This window comes from Phodopus roborovskii, unplaced genomic scaffold, assembly GCF_943737965.1.
Source record: "Phodopus roborovskii unplaced genomic scaffold, PHOROB, whole genome shotgun sequence".
Lineage (NCBI taxonomy): Eukaryota > Metazoa > Chordata > Mammalia > Rodentia > Cricetidae > Phodopus > Phodopus roborovskii.
In genome coordinates this window covers 45,088,635-45,107,970 of record NW_026126418.1, presented here as the reverse complement: position 1 = coordinate 45,107,970, position 19,336 = coordinate 45,088,635, and the positions used below count along the sequence as shown (strand labels likewise).

Sequence of the window (19,336 nt, the reverse complement as noted above, 5' to 3'; positions counted from 1 at the left end):
GTTTTCATGCATATGAAAAAGGGAACACGTTCCTGGGAAGGCGATGAAGTCATCTGGTATCACATTATTTCCAGGAGTGTTTAATTAAGTAAGTATCAAGCAGCCAGAGCACGGGATGCATAAAAATACACGCTATAAGACAGAATCAGCAGGGACAAAAAGTTATCTGTGAAAATTAATTACCAGAAACAGACTAGAAAACCAAAATATGTCCTATGATCATAAAGACACAAGTTGAATTAGAAATTTTAAGCAAGGAATTTCAAATTGTGGAAGGAAAGGCACACATGAAGTATGAAAATGCCATATGAAACTCACCACTTTACTCAATGACTATACACTAATAAAAAGCTTTAAGCATTTTAACAGAGGTGATCTGTGTGAGTAGATAAAGCGGCTCCCAGCAGACACAGGTTATTAAATGAAAATCTCATTGCCAGGGGTGAGCTAACTCCTATGAGTTATTTAGTCAGGGAGGTCTCTTAAGCCAGCAGAACAATATTACCACCAATCCTGGAGGTCCATCAGAACAAGAAGATAAGACATACATGTCACATATGTTGATTGGAGGACATAGATAAATCAAGCTAAAACCAACTTGGAAACTTCTTTGCTGGCTAACTTTTGTAGTACCAGAAGGAACTGCTGGGGAGAAAAGTCATCAAGTGTTACCAAGCTGTGAACACCACTGACCTGCCAGGCAAGATGTACCCACCAGTGCAATAGTGACATGCCTTTTAATAGGCTTCTTGTTTACTGTTTTATGGCTATGAAGAGGCACCATGACTGTCTTACTTAACATTTGTATTTCTATGAAGAAACACCATGGCCAATGACAATTTTTATAAAGGAAAACATTTAATTGGGGATAGCTTACAGTTTCAGAGGTTTAGTCCATTGTCATCATGGTGAGAAGCATGGCAGCATGCAGGCAGACATGGTGCTGGAGAACCAGCTGAGAGTTCTACATCTTAATCCACAGGCAACAGGAAGTGAACTGTGAACCACACTGGGCATAGTTTGAGCCTGTGAGACCTCAAAGCCTGCTCCCACAGTGGCATACTTCCTCCAATAAGGCCAGTCCTTCTAACAATGCCACTCCCTGAAGGCCAAGCATTCAAACATATGAGTCGATGGGGGGCGTCATACCTAATCAAACCACCGCATTCCTCTCCAGGGCCCCCAGAGACTTGTAACCACAACATAATGCAAAATGCATTTAGTTCAACTTAGTTTATCACAGTCTCAAGAATGTTGATAAGTTCAAAGCTCAAAGTCTCTTCTGAGATTTTTGCAATCTCTTAACTGTAATTCCCTATAAAAACAAAATAAAAAAGCAGATCACATATTTCCAACATGTAATGCACAGGATATACATAACCATTCCAAAAGGAAGGGAAGGGAGGATAGAAGGAAACACTGCACCAAAGCAAAACAGAAAACCACCTGGGGAAACTCCAAACTGCATCTCCATGTCTGATGTCAAAACGCTCTTCAGATCTCCAACTCCTTTCAGCTTTGTTGAGTGCAACACACTTCTTTCTCGTGGGCTGGTTCCACTCCCTGTTAGCAGCTCTCCATGGCAGCTCTCCTTCCACAGCTCTTGAATCTCCAACATCTTGGGTTCTTCAAGGCAATCCAGGCTTCAACTTCAGAGCTTCACACAATGGCTGTTCTAGGCCTCCATTCAGAGACACCCCTGACATATGCCAGGCCTCAGCAGCTTTCCTTATTGACAGAGGAAGGTTCCATAACCCCTTTCTTCTATTCTTGACTTTAAAGCCAAAACCTCATGGCCAAGGGTGCCCATTTCTGCTGCTTGTTTAGGCTGGAACATAACCCCCTGGTTCAATTACATCTTCACCAGCTCTCTGTTTCCAATGGTTTCCTTCATTGTCTAAGCTTGTACACTGATACTGAATCTGTAGACCAGGCTGGCATCAAACTCAGAGATCCACCTGCCTCTGCTTCTGGAGTGCTGGGATTAAGAGTGTGCACCACCACTCTTGGTCCTAAGCTTTTCTTTAGTTCTTTTTTTCAAGTTGGAAATTTAACTGGGTGGGATCTTGCCCTGAGGTCACTACTCATTTCTTAATCTGTTTATCTACTTGAACATAGAAATTAGCTCCAACCCTCTTCTTGGTACTCATTTTCTCCTCCTCAAATTGTACATTTTATGTTCTTCTTTGCTCAGCTTTCTCCTTTTCATTATAAATCTTCATTAGAATTAACACTAAAAACCACATGACAGAGTATATAGGTTGTTTTCAGATTTCTTCTTGGAATGGAATTAATTCAAATCACTTTAGCCTCATGCAGACTATTTGGACATAGGCAATAAGCAACCACTTTCTTTACCAAAATACCACAAGACCCATCTCTAGGCCACATAGTAATAGTCTTCTCTGAAACCTCTTGAGCCAGGCCCCTACAGTTCAAATCACCCTCAGCACCACTGTCTTCCATGTTCCTACTAGGATGGCCCATTAAGCCCCACTTAAAGCATTCAACTACTTTTCAAATCCATAGCCACAAAAGCTATATTCCTGCAAACAAAAACATGGTCAGGCCTATCACAGCACTAACCCAGTCCCCAGTACCAACTTCTGTCTTAGTTAGTATTTCTATCCATGTAAAGAGACAATATAACTGTGGTAACTCTTATAAAAGGAAAACATTTCATTGGTTCAGGCTAATAGTTTCAAAGATTTAGTCCATCATAGTGAGAAGCAAGGTAATACGCAGGCAGACATGGTTATGGAGAAGGAGCTGAGAGTTATATATCTTGATCCACAGGCAACAGGAAATAAACTGTGCCCAAAACTGGGCATAGCTTGAGCATATGAGACCTCCAAATCTGCCTCCACAATGTCACACTTCCTTCACTAAGACCACACCTATTTTAACAAGGCCACTCCTTTTAATAGTGCCATGCCCTATAGGCCGAGCATTCAAACACATTAGTCTGTGGGGGCCAAACCTATTCAAATCACCAAAACAACTTAGACAACTTAGACAACCAAAATAACCTAGACAACTTATAAAATAAAGCATTAATTTGGGACTTGTTAGCAGTTTCATAGGGTTAATATATGATCATCATGGCAGACAGGCAGGCCTGCATGACAGCAATACCTGAGAGCATACATACTGATCCACAGGTAGGAGGCAGAGAAAGAGAAAGCAAGCCTGGGCCTGACATGGACATTTGAAACCTCAAAGCCTACCTCCAGTGACACACTTCCTCCAACAAGATGACACTTCCTAATTTTCCCTAAACAGCCTAGGGGAGCTACGCTCATTCAAACCAGCACAAGGTATAACCAGTTTCTCTCTAATAAAATTTGAAACCTGTTCCACAGGAGGTTCATGCCTTGTAATATAAACCTTGTCAAAAGCCATGGCAGGAGAAGTCACAGGCTCTAGTGGGCGAGCTACTACTATACTTTTGTGAAATGGACATAATGTGCCCATTAAACTGCCTTCTAAATCTTTATGCTTATGGCTATATATTAGTATTAATATCAGTTTTGGTCAGAGTGGCAGTGACTACAGGAACTCACAATTAGTCCAAGTGCTGAGAAATGTTTACTGAGTGCTCATCCATAAAGGGCTATCTATAGCACTTGTCCTACACAAGAAAAGGAGGCAGGACGAAGGTAAGAGTCAGAGGAAGGGATGCACGTTACATAACACTTTTTGACATGACATGGCTACGCCACCCATGAACTCACAACAGCTGTGGTTGCTTTACAGGGCCCATCAACATTTATCATAGATGGAGGAGGGGTTGATGAGGCCTCACTCCTCTATGAGGATTTGTAAGTAGTCAATGACAGCCTGGGAGAGGGCTCATGAAGCACCTCCTCTCTGAGAAACTAGGGCAGTTATTGGTTGCTGTGGGAAGGAAAACATTTTCTTAGTGGTATAACTACTGGTAAATTGCCCAAGGTCCTAGAAATAGACCTTCATCCATGTTCATATGAGCAATTCAAATTCAAGTAATTGGGACACAGAAAGAGAGGAGAGAAGGTGTGGTTGTGTAAATGCAATTGGCCCCCATAATCTCATAGGGAGTGGCATTATTAGGAGATGCGGCCTTGTTGGAGGAAGTGTGTCACTGTGGAGGCAGGTTTTAAGGTCTCATATATGCTCAAGTCACACTCAGTGTCTCAGACCACATCCTGTTGCCTGATGGTCAAGATGTAGGACTCTTAGCTCCTTCTACAACACCGTGTCAGCCTGCATGCCACCATGTCCCACCATGATGATAACGGACTAAACCTCTGAACTGTAAGCCACCCAGTTAAATGTTTTCTTTTATAACAGCTGTCATAATCATGATGTCTATTCTCAGCAATAGAAACCCAAGCAAAGGCTGGTGGGGTAGAAGGGGCACTAGTTAGGGAGAAGAGGATTAGTGAGAATGGAAGGGGGAAACAGAAGGCAATGGGAGTATATGTGATTAAATTATGATACAGTGCTGGAAAGATGGCCCAGTGGGTAAAAAGCACTGGCTAGATAGCCAGTGTCCACATCCCTGGCAACCACACAAAAGTGGGAATAAGGATTGACAGCTGCGGTTGTTCTCTAACTCCCAGCATGCAGGTACACTCTCACACACATCACACACATCTCTCTCTCTCTCTCTCTCTCTCTCTCTCTCTCTCTCTCTCTCTCTCTCTCTCTCTCACACACACACACACACACACACACACACACAAATATGTGTGTATATGCTATAAGGAAACCCATTATCATGTATAGTTAGTATACAGTGATAGAAATGCTTAAAACTTTTTAGAAGAATAAAATAGGTAAGTTCAGTGCAGATTAGAAGCAGGTGATAAAGAAATGATAGCCTGAGACAGGTGTGGTGGTGAATGCCTTTAACCCCAGCACTCAGGAGGCAGGGGAAGGAGGATGGTGGATCTCTGTGAGTTCAAAGCCAGCCTGCTCTATAAAGTGAGTTCTAGGACAGCCAGAGCTGTTATGAAAAACATAAAAGCAACAAAAAAGAACTGATAGCCTGGACTAATGTTAAAACAATGATCAACCACTTCTGACTGGATTTAAGTCCTGCTTAAAACCCATACCTGGCATCGTTATTGGAACCAACAACCTGTGGCTAGACATGTCATGGGCCATATATGAAAACATACTATTATTATTATGATAAATGGATATTATACTATAAACGACTTATATCCATAAATTAATTCATCTCTCAACTCTCATTATAGAAGCTTCCTTTCACTGTAGATGGCAATTAACAGAGGCCTGCAGCTAGTCAAGGTACAGAGAATAGGAGACTGGGGAATGCTCAGCCCTAACCCTAACCCTAACCCTAACCCTAACCCTAACCTTCTGCCAAGGGTCAGGGATCATCATGGAAGAGGAAATAGAAAGGCTGTAAGAGCCCGAGTAATGGATGACTACAAAGAAACTATATTTTCTGGACACAGAAGAGCAGTTACACATAGATGTGACAGCATACACAAGACCTGCTCACACTAAAGCCGGACAAAATCCCAACAGGGAGTGTGGAGGTGAGCAAGAAACATCCCTAGCTGAACATATATTGATAATTAATAGCTGCTGCAAGGGAGAGTTTTCTTTAAGGCGTGGCCTCTGGTAGGCCAACCATATGCCATTGGATGACCCATGTCAGAGAGTATATGATCAGCATGAATTGGACTTGATTGGTTTTACAACAAAAATGAAGACACAAAATTGGTTGGGGAGATGAGAGTAGATCTGAAAAGAGTTGGGAGAGGAAGTGATATAATCAAAGTAGACTCTGTGAAGTCCTCAAATAATTGATAAAATGCTTTAAAATAAGAATAAAGTTAAAGAAGAACTCATAGCCTTAACACAAAGACATAGGAGGATTAATAAGACTAACAAGGCAGGAAGATTTGCTCTACAATAAATCAAGACTAACTACAAAGCTATGGAAATTAAGGCAGGATAGTTCTGGCCCATGATTACATATAGACAAATGAAACAGAATGAAGGGTCTGGAAATAGATCCACACATTTATAGTCATTTCCATTTGGTGCAGATGGAACTACAGGGCAGTGGGAAAGGACAGAATAAGCTGCTAGGACAACTGGGCATCCTTAGGATAAAGAGTAAGATTGGGCCTTTATTTTGTTGTACTAAGGAAATGTTCCTAGTAGATCACAGGCCTGAGTATATAAAGCAAAGTAGCAAAATTTCTTGAAGATTAAAAAGAATAGGGGCTCTCAGACTTAAAGGTAAGAAAGAAACTATTTCTTGCACAAAATCTAAAAGCACTAACTGTAAAGAACAGTGGGGCCTACACACTTCCTAAATACCCCAGGCAAGACGTTTCTGTTTGCAGCTTTTCTGCATAGATAGCATTCCCCCTAGCTGTTTCCTTCTTAGCCTTTCCAAGATTTTCCTGCTGTCACCTTCTCAAGAAGAGTTCTAAGTCTGTAAATGACTACACTTCTTCCCCTCTCCGCTGTCTACTTTCCTTTGCTTAGTGTTTTTCTCCCTTGCTCTTAGCATTCACCACTCTTAGGCATAGATACTGCTTATCCATCTTATATATGTCACTCAGACTTCCAGAAGGTGAAACCCACAAGGTTTGGATGTTGGATTCTTTCCCATGAACTTAGTAGAGTACTAGCATGAAACCAGCACTCATGAACTACTCACTGAATGAACAAATTCACACATCCTTCCTCCCTCTTCATCCGTGCGGTAATGACAACAGAAACATAGCACCTTTGTCTCCTTCTCCTTCCTTACACAGTCCTTACACTTAGTTTCCTAAATACCATCTGTCCCTTCCACTGTATGATCATCCCTATAGTTCAGAAGACTACCATTTCTCACTTAGACTATGGCAATAGATGCTCAGCTACCTTTAGACCTCTTTTCATCTTAATCCTCACCAGCTCCAGTTATCGGATATCTTAAAGCATGTCCCTCATCTATCAAAACCTAACAGCTCCCCATCACACACATACACTAAAACACTATCTCCTTGACATTGCGCACAAGGCCCTGCAAGATATAGCACCCCTTTTGCTTGTCTTTCTTTACTCTCTGACCTATAAATTAAGAAAAAATGTGTACACCGACTCACAGTTTATGAAAGATTGATTTGCACTTCCCTGATAATTAAGGATGTTGAGCAATCCCTTAATATTTTTTTTTGACTATTTGAGATTCTTCTTGTGAGAATTGTTTAGTATTCTGATGTCTAGTGTCTTGAGTTTTTATACATGTTGGAGCTCATCTCTCTGTTAGATGTGGAGTTGGTGAAGATATTTTCCCATTCTGTAGGCTCCTATTTTGTCTTATTGACCATGTCCTTTGCCTTACAGAAGCTTTTCAGTTTCAGGAGGTCCCATTTATTGATTGTTTCTCTCGTGTCTGTGCTACTGGTGTTATATTTATGAAGTGGTCTCCTGTGTCAATGCATTCCAGGCTATTTCCCACTTTCTCTCCTATCAGGTTCAATGTAGCTGGATTTATGTTGAGGTCCTTGATACATTTGGATTTGAGTTTTGTGCATGGTGGGATGCTATGCTCAATTTTAATGCATGGGAGAGGGGCCGGGCCCTGTTCCAATCTATGTTGACTCCTCATAGAAGCCCTTACCCGTGAGAAGGAGTGGATTAAGGGTGGGCTAGGGAGAGGTAAAGGGGGAGGTGATGTGGGTGTGAGGAGGGGTGGGAGGAAGAAGTGTAGTTGTGTAGTTGGAATATAAAATTAATAAATAGAAAATGGAAAAAAAAGATTGACTGTGAAGTCCCAGGATCTAGAACATCCTCCCATGCCTACTTTATAAAGCTGACACCACTGTCTGGGCTGTTGCTTAATTGGTAGCCTCCTTAATGTTGACCACTACAGCCCACCCCTCCTATAGATTCCTTCCTTTCTCCTAGAATATTTATTAGCTCTGTCCCACAGGATTTACCACATTCCAAGTGACTGTATGTCCCTTGTCTCTTCTCCAGGAAACTAAGATCCCTAAGGATGCTGTATTCATCTCTTAATGAATGCACCTATAAAAGTACCTGACACATGGAGAGCAGTGTACAAAAGCCTGTTGTTGAATGAGAAAATGAATGACTTACATTGTGTCAAAGAAACATAATTTTGTAAAAATCTGAAAGTATACTATCAGTAATAAGCAATTTAGCTGCTTTCAAATACTCAGGCATTCAAGACATACCTTTTACAAATCCCATTCCTGAAAAGGTAAAGAACTAGGCATAGAGCCCAGAAGAATCATTTTATCTGTCTCGTGTGCTTCTTTCATGCCCGGAAACTTGATTCTCTTTATTACAGACACCTTGGGTACTGACAGAGTATTTTCTCAGGGTTTTGTTGCTATTGTCATTTAACTTTATTCCTTTCCTAGTCTAACTTTCTCACTCACCGAAGAATTTGCATTGCATCAAGCCACTACAGCCAAATGGTTACAGGACATTACATACAGGAAAGACTCAAATGATGACTTCAGATGTTTTCAAAATGGGAGTGAATTTTTCTTGAGTAGTCTATAGGAAAATACTCAAACTGAATTCATTTTGACTACACACAAACTGATAGCCAACACCAAGAAGACACTGCTCAGAGTGCTGGATGCTCTGTGAGGTAGGATATACTTGAACATCATTAAAACAGAAACAGAGATTTTTTTTTTCTCTAATAAATGATGAGTTTATTTTCTTTCTTTGTTGCCCAAGGAAGTCTTTAAAAATAAACGATACATTAAAAGATAATCTTTGTCTGCATGTTTGCAAACCATCAATACTGTCTCAAGACCCTTTTGACCAATGGACCAATGCTTTCCCATGCTCTCTAGGATGAAAGCAAGGAGTTGGGACTTGAATCTTTCTACACAATTATCCCTTTACTCGGTGCCAAAGAAGTATGATGCTGCCTGAGTAAAAGGACAACTGCAAAAGGCAGATCTGTCCTCTGAGCTCCTAATGGCAGAAAGTGTGTGTGTGTGTGTGTGTGTGTGTGTGTGTGTGTGTGTTATATAACATGGAGAGAGCCCTGACATTATAAAAATGATGGGAACTGTCTCATGTGTAATTGTTCAGGACAGTTAATGCTATCACCAGATTTTACAGTGCATTTTGCTTAACTGTAAACATTGAAGACATGAAGACATGTAAAACATGTAAAACATGGTGAATTATCAGAGAACATACATGGTACAACAAAATTCCTCCCATGGTACAGGTTAATGGTAGTGTTTACTGAGTACTCTGGATTAGGATGGGGATCAGCCATGAGTGGTCCAAAGATGAATTTAAAAATGCGTTCTTCCTTTCAGATGGTTAGAGAGAAACCAGCAGTGGACACAATTGAATATTATGGAAAGCAATTAAGGAAGACTCCTAGAATAAGCCTTGGACCTCTACATTACTGTAAACACATGTTCATATACACTTGTATACCTCTACACATGCAAGCATGCATTCACTCTGCACAAACAGAACACATACACACACATTAAAAAATTAATTATTTTCTTATCATTAATATTTGGGACTCCTTTGTAAATAATGTATCTAGTTCTTTCATTAGACACTAAATATACAAATATATTCTTTGGTTGATTAGCCAGGCTTCTTATTGTCTTGTTTGTGTCTTTTGATCACTTTGAGAATATCTAATTAATCTTTTTTTCTTTTGGGGATGATACATCTGGTGTTTATCATATTACCATAGTTCATCGTGTCAAAGATACCTTTTTCCAACTCAAGACTGTAAAAAATTCCTTCCATGTTATCTTTACATGTAGGTCTATGATTCTTGAATCATGTTTTCTAAAGGGCATGAGATACGAATTGAGGGTATTTGTATATAATGTGGATAGTCAGTTATTTACAGCAATTGTTCATTTTGGATTAATTAGCTTTATATTTTTGCTAAAAACCAACTGGCCTAAGATGTATGGATTTATTTCTCGATATCCTATTCTGTTCCATTGGACACATTCTCTTTAAATTGCCATGCATTTATTTTTTTTCACAGGTATTTTTAAAACCACGATTTTCCAACTCTGAGTTGTGACTTCCCCTCTTTAATTATCCAGAACTTGATAGTATGGCTGACTTATTTTTTATTGCACACAGTCACAGTAAGAGACAAACATCTATATTCTAGACCAAGTATCTTCATTTGCAAAACATCTTGTGAGATATTGTTATGACTTGTCACTGAGATATAAGACTCTCATCATAAAGAACATTAAAAGGTACAGCCTCTTTTAAATTGTATAAACTAGACCCAAGGCAGACAAATCAGCTTTTAAAACTAAGGCATTTTAAGAGTTGGACTACTTGTAATATTTTACTTGGAAATAGTATGTAGATTCATCAAGTATTCAAACCCTGTGGAATTTTAATTAGCTACCTGCCAAGACGCACAGACAGTGCAAAGCAGCTGCATATAGGAAATGTTATCTGCTGCTGTGACCCAAGAAAGATTTTCTGGCATTGATCCGAGGGTTCCTAGCAGTTCCCTTGCCTCTCTCAATGTTACATACACATATTCCCCACAGGGGACTTCTCTGTGAATGCCTCCCCACTGAAGAGACTACAAGGAAGAACGCCACAATAATACTGATTATGCTAATGGTACATGGCATGGTTATTAATGCCAAGACATCAATAAGTAAGTGTCTTAAGTTGGCAAAAAGTGTTGAATCTTTAATTCATTTGGCACACTGGACAACTAAACTCTCCAATTAGTGTCTTTTACCCCTGCTATAACAAAGTAAGTATATTATATATGGATAACTAACATCTAAGATGCAACTTTTCCATCTTCTATTACTCAGCAAGTATTTCCTGGGATGATGCCAGAAATTTAAATAAAAGTAAATGGCATCTATGGACATTAGAGTTACTATGTGATGGACACATCCTTTCTCTGTATATGGTCCTTTAGGCAAGTGGCTGATAGCTAAACCTTAGGAACGACTTCTATCTCAAAGGTAATCTGAAGGAGGGTCCTTCCTGCATATACCATGCTATGATTTGAATGTGATTGTCTCTGCAAACTCATGTGTTTGGATGTTTGGCCCCAAACCAATGATCCTGCTTTAGACAGTTATGGAACCGTTAAAAGGTAGGTTCTATTTAGAAAAAATAAGTCATGAAGGGATGTGGCTTTGAAAATTGCAGCCTAGTCCTGGTTCTATCTGAAGGTCTCTGTTTCCTGGTACCCAACTTGGACTGGGCTAGAACATCAATTCCAAACCTGTCCAGTACTGTTCTCTTACCTCTAGGATCCCTATCAGTTCCTAGCTCCATAGCATCTATTCTTGTTGGTCTTTTGGTATTCCTTCCTGTACATTCAGAGGTTACAGGATAGAAGTGGGTCTAAGGATTGTCTCTATATATGTTTTAGAAGTTCTTTACCTCTAAAATCCTCCCCACCTTAACCCCAGATCCCTTTGCAGCCCAGATTCTCCCACCAATGCTGTCTTCTCCACTCATGTGATATACCTCTGCATTCCATACTCAAAATAGTCTATGAAGAAACTCAGGATGAATATTTGTTTTACAGCTATACATTGGTTGTCAAACATCTTGCAAATTTGACTTTACAGTATGAGTGAGGGTGAGTCCCATAGCAGTCACTCATCACCCCTGGAATTATACTCCGAAAACTCTCCATCTGGATTTGAGTACTTCATATCTGATTGGTGGAACCCAGTTCCAAGGCTATCTCCAACAACAAAAGGAAGCTGAAGCAAGAGAAAGTGATGGAGAGAACTAATGCTGTAAGGGGCCCCCATCATGGGGAGTGAGCTCAGATTATGGCTATTCAAAACACCATTGTCTGACTCACATTATCTCATGCCCATCACTATTAAAGTTCATATCCAGATCATTCAACCAATTACAAATAGGAACAAGGGGCACAGAAGTGAGGCAGGAAGAAGAAAACCAAGAGCTGGGTGGTTTAATTCATGCCTGATATATACCTCAGCTTTATAGGTAGCCAAGTTTTATTTTTAAAACTACATCTTAGCATATTCAGTGTTGATAATTAAGCCTTATACTTTGCTTCCTAATGACTTTGCACATGATATACTTGCTTCTACAGCAAGCTTCCTCATAAATAAAGTAAAAAGGAGGTAATAGAAACATCACTGTGTCAGGAGGTATTGAGAAGGGAGGAAAATGCCTGCAGCTTATACACTTCACTTCAACAGAATTTACTGAGGACCTAGCATAGCCCAAACACTAGAAAATGTGTTGGGGGAGAGAGGAGGTTTATACAGTACCAAGATGAAGGAAATGGGACATTGTTTGAAGTTCTGTTGTGGACATGGATTTTTCAGTATGCTACAGTCATAACAGAGGCAGGTATCCAGGAGCCAGAGAAAACAAGGAATGTCTTAAATCTAATTATAGACTCGATGAGTTCTTTCTGCAGTGAACATTTGAGCTAATAAGTCTTGAAGGTAGTCAAGATATAATCAAGCAAAGGGAGACTGGAGAGAAACACACCAGCAAATCCAAGCAGGCTAAAGTGCAGGGCTGGCGAACAAAACAGTGTTCAGTGAAGAGGCAGGAGGCAAGAAAGTGAATCCCAGTGACTTGGTCTTTCTCACTTGCAAGGTGTAGAGTGGAGAGTATCGAGAAAGGAAGCTAAGAAGAGAGTCTCATCCAATTTACTGAAGACCCAGATACCCACCAAGATGTTTACCCATTGCTACAAAGCAAGGCAAGCCATGGAGAAGTTAGCAAAGGTAGAAAAAAATTTTTTTTAAAAAATAAATAAAAAATCTTCTACTTTCCTCCCCCACCACGCTCTTCCTCCTCCCCCTACCTCTACTATTTTTTCCATTGTCTTTGTGGTTAAGAACTGAGAACAAGTTTTGCTGTGTAGTGCAGGACCAGGGTGATCCAGTACTCACAGTTCTTCTGCCACCAATTCTGACTGCTAGAAGGTACAGGTCCATGTTATCACTCCAGGCTCTGAACTGAATTTTAGACTGAGAATTCTGCCTCCTGTTGAAGGGAAAGACTTGAAAGGGCTATAAACTAAGACAAAGTGTCAGAGTACATAGTTTAGGAACTGAGCCATGGATCCAAGGATGGAAAGAAGAGGATATAGAGTTAAATTAGGCAGATTCCCAACATTATTCCATGCATTATAACAATGAGGGATAATAAAAAGCTAAGTTGTAAGAGCAAAGTACAATTTACCATAGGACACTCAAGATTTCCATTTTTGATGTTGGCTTTGAGGCATCTGGAGACTTCTAAAATTAATATAATCAGTGTGTCGTGTCACTAGGCAAAGTCAGGAGAGAGTTATTCAGGGTTTGGAAAAGTAACAGGAAAGAGTAGCCAATGAAACAAAGCAATAAGAACAATGAGCCAAGAAAGAAACCCAGAGGATACTACGGCTTTAGAATTGTGTGGGCACGGACACACAGACATGGTAATAGGAATCCCTTAATAGCACTCAAGAGAGTAAAGAGTGAGAAGGTGGGTGATTGACAGAGCACATGGAGAGGAGCAGCATGGGAATGAAAACTTCTAATGGATTAGGTCACATGGGGTCACATAACCTTGAACAGAAAACTATAGAGGTCTAAGGACCAGGAAGAATGCTGTAGGAAAATTGACTTCACATGAAGACAAAGATGAACTTCCTAGAACCAGGAAGAATGGTATAGGAAGGTTGACTTCACATGAAGGCAGAGATGGACCCCCTAGGTGCAGAGCATGACTTGGAGGCAAGAGATTCACTTGGAGAGGAAAGAGTGTATAAGTTGAGGGAAACACTAGAAAGATCAAGGAACACGAAAAAACAAAAAGTAGAAAGCCTGCAGGCTCCATTGTCAGGTGGGAAAGTAGTGAGCATTGGGAAAGGCTGGACCTGAACATGCAAGTGGCATTGTTGGGGGCATCCACAGGAAGCCTGGTCAGGAAGGTTGACACCATCAAGAGCAGAGTGTGAAGAAATTAATTGGGTGCTTTTATTTTCCAATGATATCATTTTCTTGATAGCTAGTAGGTATCTATCACTGAGTCTAGGCATCTGGGTGCATAATGTTAGGCAAGCACAAGCAGCTATTACAATAGTCACAAAGGAATGGGCAGGGAGAGGGCAAGCCTCCCAGAGGGCATGAGAGTCTAGTGAGTGTTGTCTTCTCCACAGCACAGAAGCAAAGAAAGTCCCTGGCTAGGCATCTCAGGGAAGCCTCCTCAGTTGAGCTCCGCAGACAGGATGGGAGAATTGCAGGTAGAACTAACAGGATGGTGTAAGCTCCACATGAGACAAGGACAGTAGGGATTGCGGGAACAGGAGACAGGAGCACATGCTTCTTCCCTGTCTCATCCTGAGAGTGAGAGGCCCAACCAGCTCTGCTTTGCTATAGCGATCATTACTGACAGACCACCAAAAAGACAAAGAACAGGCACTTGGCATTCTGAAATGTCTTTAATACTTTCCTTAAGACACAAATCGTCTAACTCCCTCCCGCTAAAGACCTTTGAAATTCTAGGTCTGAGAACAAAATTATGGTTAAATGTTTAATTAATGTTTATTATAGCTAGTGTATTAGTTTTTGAAAGGTCAAATTTATGATACAGTGAAGTAATATTTTTCCTACATTCTGTGGGTCTAATTCATGGCACACCTGGGGCCAACGGTATAATAAATATCTTCTATTATTCTGTAGTGTTCCTGTATGCAAACCTGTGTGAGGCCAAGACAGATAGTGTTGAATTTCAAGCCGAATGAGCTAGTGTGAACCTTAGGCAGTCCCTTCATCTCTCTGGACTCAGCTCTCAGCTTTGTAAACTGATGGTGAAGGAATAAATCTCGTGGTTTCTTCCATGTCAAAAACTGTAAGCATAATTGAACATTGTAAATTACTGTGCAACTTACAGATTTATCTCTTTCCTTTCCTAATATATTTTCATCCCAGCTATTTACTGAGTCTTCGTCCCTCATTAGGAATGCAAAGTCTGATGATAGCCCTGTATCTGCAGGGCAATAAAATCTGCTTCACCACAATTTTGTGTTCCTATTTCTCTACTTTTTATTCCTACTTATCCACTGGAGGATGCATTCATTCACCCTTGTCTGTTTTATGTTGTTATAACAAAAACATCTGAGGTTAAATAACTAACTCCTAAAGAATTCTGTTTTTCAGAATTCTGATGGCTAGAGCATCCATGTATTGTGGTGCTGGTACCCTAGTGAGGGTGTCTGGCGGCTTCAATCCATGATGCAGAAGCAGAAAGAAAGCTGACTGCATACAGGAGTGCACGTGCTTGCTTTAAAACAGCCCCTTCTCAGAAGAGCAAATCAACACTTTGGGTACCACATAGGTCCCTCCCCAGGTAGTGTTCCCATGACCTAACTACCGCCCAACTCCAAAAGGGTCTTCTCTCTGGGGAAACTCCCAGCACACAAACTTTCAGGGACTCATCAAACCACCTCCAAACCTTGGTAGCCTTGTGAGGTCACATCCCTTCAGAGAGACTACACCTATGCTGTCTCCTAGTCAGTCAGACACTGCAGCATCACCTTTACACAGAGCTGGAGTTCGGGATCAAGCAAATTGCCAGAGAGTCTGTATGAAGAGCAGCTGGTACTCAGTAGAATGATGACAAGCTGGACAGTGTGATGTGTGGGGAATAATCAAAGCAGCAGTTGTGACATATAGACCCCATTTTCTGACATTTGGAGCCCCCATTCCTCTGATCATCAGATCCAGATTCATCAGAATAGGGGCTGTAAGTCATAAAACACCCTTGAAGTCAGTATTCAGTTCCGGTAGATCAGGCATGAAGCACCCGTCTGAAGTCAGTGTCCAGTCCGGTAGACCAGAGTCCTTTCCTCCATGATCACAAAATGACTTCTCTTTCCGTTTCCTGGAACCTTTCACTTCCAGGACCCACAGGAATGCAAAGCAAGAGGGGAGGCAAGACAAGGAGAGAAGAGCACTGCCTTCCTTCGATGTCACTGACATGTTATCATTATACCCAGCCAGCGGCTAATGCTGAATCTTGCTGCCCTAGCCATTCCATCACCTTGATGACTAACCCTAGAAAAATGTCAGTATTGGTCATGCATATTTTCATCTGACTAGCCTATTAGGTTTCCATTTATTGTCATTCTACCTTTATCGCAGTTTAATAAGGATCAGGATAAACGATTAGGCCGAACAGATGTTTATTCAAGGAGAAATAACTCACAACATAGACAGGTAAACACCAGCAGGTTCCTGCTTCCAAGAATTCCTCTGGATGTCCTCCTGTCCCAGTGCGCCTTACAAGAGAGCTACAAGAGAGCGAGAGAGCATTCCCCTGCTCCTCCTCAGACCTAGTTCCCCAGGTCACTTCCGCCCCTGGCTCCACCCCCCAATGGGCGTGGTCAGTGCCACAGAAGGAGACAAAGTAAATATCCCACTACATACCTTAGTTTGGGGGTTTCATTCACCTTAAGTGGGGATCTAGGTGAGCACAAAAATCCTGCCTGGGCAGGCTACCCTTGGAAATGACCCTTGCAACTGCCAGCCCTCTAACTAGGTCACATGAAAAAAAAAAAAATGATGAGTAGTATTTCATTAGGATCTTCCAGCTTCCATTTAGGCATAGAGGGTTGAAAAGAACGTCACTCCTACTTACACAGCAAAAAAATGTAAAAGCTGATTCACCTACAACAGAATTTTTTTTTTTTCACAAAGCCATCAGTAGAGACCACAGGACAATAGTCTAGTTAGGATAGAAGCCTCTAGGACAGGTGACATGAGAGGTGGCTCACCTATGGCAGAGCACCGGGGGAAGATGAGGCCACTGTACACAGGAACAGGGAGATAGCAGCTAGACCTCTGTAAGGAATTGATACATTTTAATGATTTTCACATTTTGATGATTTAGCAGAGCATGAAAGCTAGAGCCAGCAGAAGCGACAGACACAAGGGAATTTGTGCCTGCTTTCTACTACACTGATTCAGAATGCTCAGAAAGAAAGAAAAAAAAAAACTATTGGGGTCAGGGTCTCCAAGGACAGGAAGCCTGTGATGGCAGTGCAGGTGCACAAGGGAGGGAGGGACTGGAGATGGGAGGGCTTATTACAGGCATAGGGAAGGGCAGCAAGCCCACATTGCAGGAGTTGCAAAGAACTGGAAAAGATCCTCCTCTGGGCATGGCAGGAAAGTATCTCCCTCTCAAGAGCCATTAAAGGCACCAGATAGTTTTTCATGAGGAAAATCACTGGGGAGGCTTGTAGTGAGGTAGTCCTTCTGTAGCACTGACCACGCCCATTGGGGGGTGGAGCGATGGGCGGAGGTGACCTGAGGAAGGAGGTCAGAGGGGGCCAGGAAGGCGCTCTTTCTTTCTGGCGTGACTCAGACAGGAGAGGATCGGGTTGAATTTCCTGGTGTTCATCTGTCTAGGTTGTAAGTTATTTCTCCCTGAATAAACATCTATTCGCCTATTTGTTTATCCTGATCCTTATTTACCGCAATAGAGGCTGAGCTCCATGGCCCAGGGACTGTGGATGAATGAGGAAAGCAGAGTACCTCTTCCCTACAAGTACCATGTCCAGTGTCTAGTGACAACCTAGTCAGGGGAAGGGGTAGAGTGAGAGCTAAATTATTCTCTCAGAGGCAGAGGGTGACCAGAAAGCCTAAAGCTCCCTACCACACAATAAACAAAATCGCAACCGTCACAAAGAGACTAACATGACTTAACAGGCATCTGCAACAGGGATAAAAGGGAAATAACTGCTGACACAAAACACCATTAACAGTTTTGCTCATCCAAGGACATTGCTAATAGAGTGAAATGTGTAGTGATACCATGTGCATACTCTAGCAAATAAAGCTTGTTTGAAGAGCAGGGGGTGGAGCTAGCCACTGGTTAACCATAGAGGTCTGGAGGTCTATACAGACAAACAGGAAGTGAGTGATAAGGAGGGAGGAGACAGCTGAGTGTTGGTGGCCCATGCCTTTAATCCCAGTACTCAGGAGGCAGAGGCAGGCAGATATCTGTGAGTTCGTGTCCATCCTGGTGTACAGAGATAGTTCCAGGACAGGCTCCAAAGCAATACAAAGAAACTCTGTCTCAAAAAACAAAAAACAAAACAAAACAAAACAAAACAAAACAAAAAAAAACAGAAGGAGGAGACAGGAGCTCAGTCTCTTTTTGGCTAGGAAGTTATCAAGGTAAGAGGTATGGCTGTGGCCTGCTCCTTTGTCTCTCTGATCTCTCAGCATTTTCCCCGATATCTGACTCTGGGTTTTTATTATTAAGACCTATTTGAACTTGTACTACAAAAGAGACAAGCAGTAGATGGGGAGAAAATACAAACAGAATGTGTGAGTAAAGAGAACATGTAAGAGAATATAATGAGGAACAGAAAATCAGGGGACCTATGAGAGAAACGGGAAAGACTCCAGTGGAAGGTTCATTGGCAGTGAGCATAAAGATTCTGTCTTTATTTTAAATGAATATGAAAGCCACAGTGAGGTCCTCATTTATCAGACTGAACTCCAGACTGGCTGAGGCAATGCTCATGAAAACACAACATGAAGGATGTCAGCTGAAAAATCTGTGTAGCCACTCTGGGAAACTATTTTAGCAATGTTTACTCAAGCTACATCCACTCAAACCTTGTAATCTACCCATTCTGCTCTCACAGACCCAACAGAAATCAGCATGTCTGTTCAGGAAGGCATGCCTGGTTACGTTCAGAATAGCAAAATTCAGAAAACCATATAAATAAACTGTGTGAATGTAAAATGAAATACTATGCAACTAAAATAGCAAATTATTGCAACACGAAACAAACAGATATGACGAGCTAAAGGCTGAATCCTCAACGGTTTGATGAGCATCAAACCACTGTAGTAGACAAAACACGTCCACAAAGATGAAGTCAGAAGAGGGGGTGAGGGAGCAGTATTGACTGAAAAGAGCCATGACCAAGCCTCTGAGCCACTGAAATGTGTTTAATGGGTATAATGCACTATATTATACCCAACATTTACATGGAGTATAATAAGTGAACGTCATTCCACAGCTCATCTAAGAGCTTGGCTGCACATATAGTTACCTCAGAGCAAGGGCTAACAGCGAAGCTCAAAACATGAACAGAGGCAGGGTAGGAGTGCAAGGACTTGCCCCAGCCCCTGAACCTGTGTTCCCTATCAGCCTCCAAGGATGAGAAACACATGCCATGTCCATAGCCTGAGACAGATCAGATTAGAAGAAACAACTTCTACTTTTTTAGGTTCCAAACTTTTGCAGTGTGGAAAGAAAATCTTTCTACTTTTAAAAAAATGGCAAGCAA

The 19,336-nt window shown here is 41.4% G+C and overlaps 1 protein-coding gene across 1 annotated transcript in view; it reads right to left on the bottom strand.

The window, feature by feature from the left end:
- Ccdc148 (coiled-coil domain containing 148) overlaps positions 1 to 19,336 on the bottom strand; it is a 173,518-nt gene that overhangs the window by 121,959 nt on the left and 32,223 nt on the right. The window lies entirely within an intron of this gene.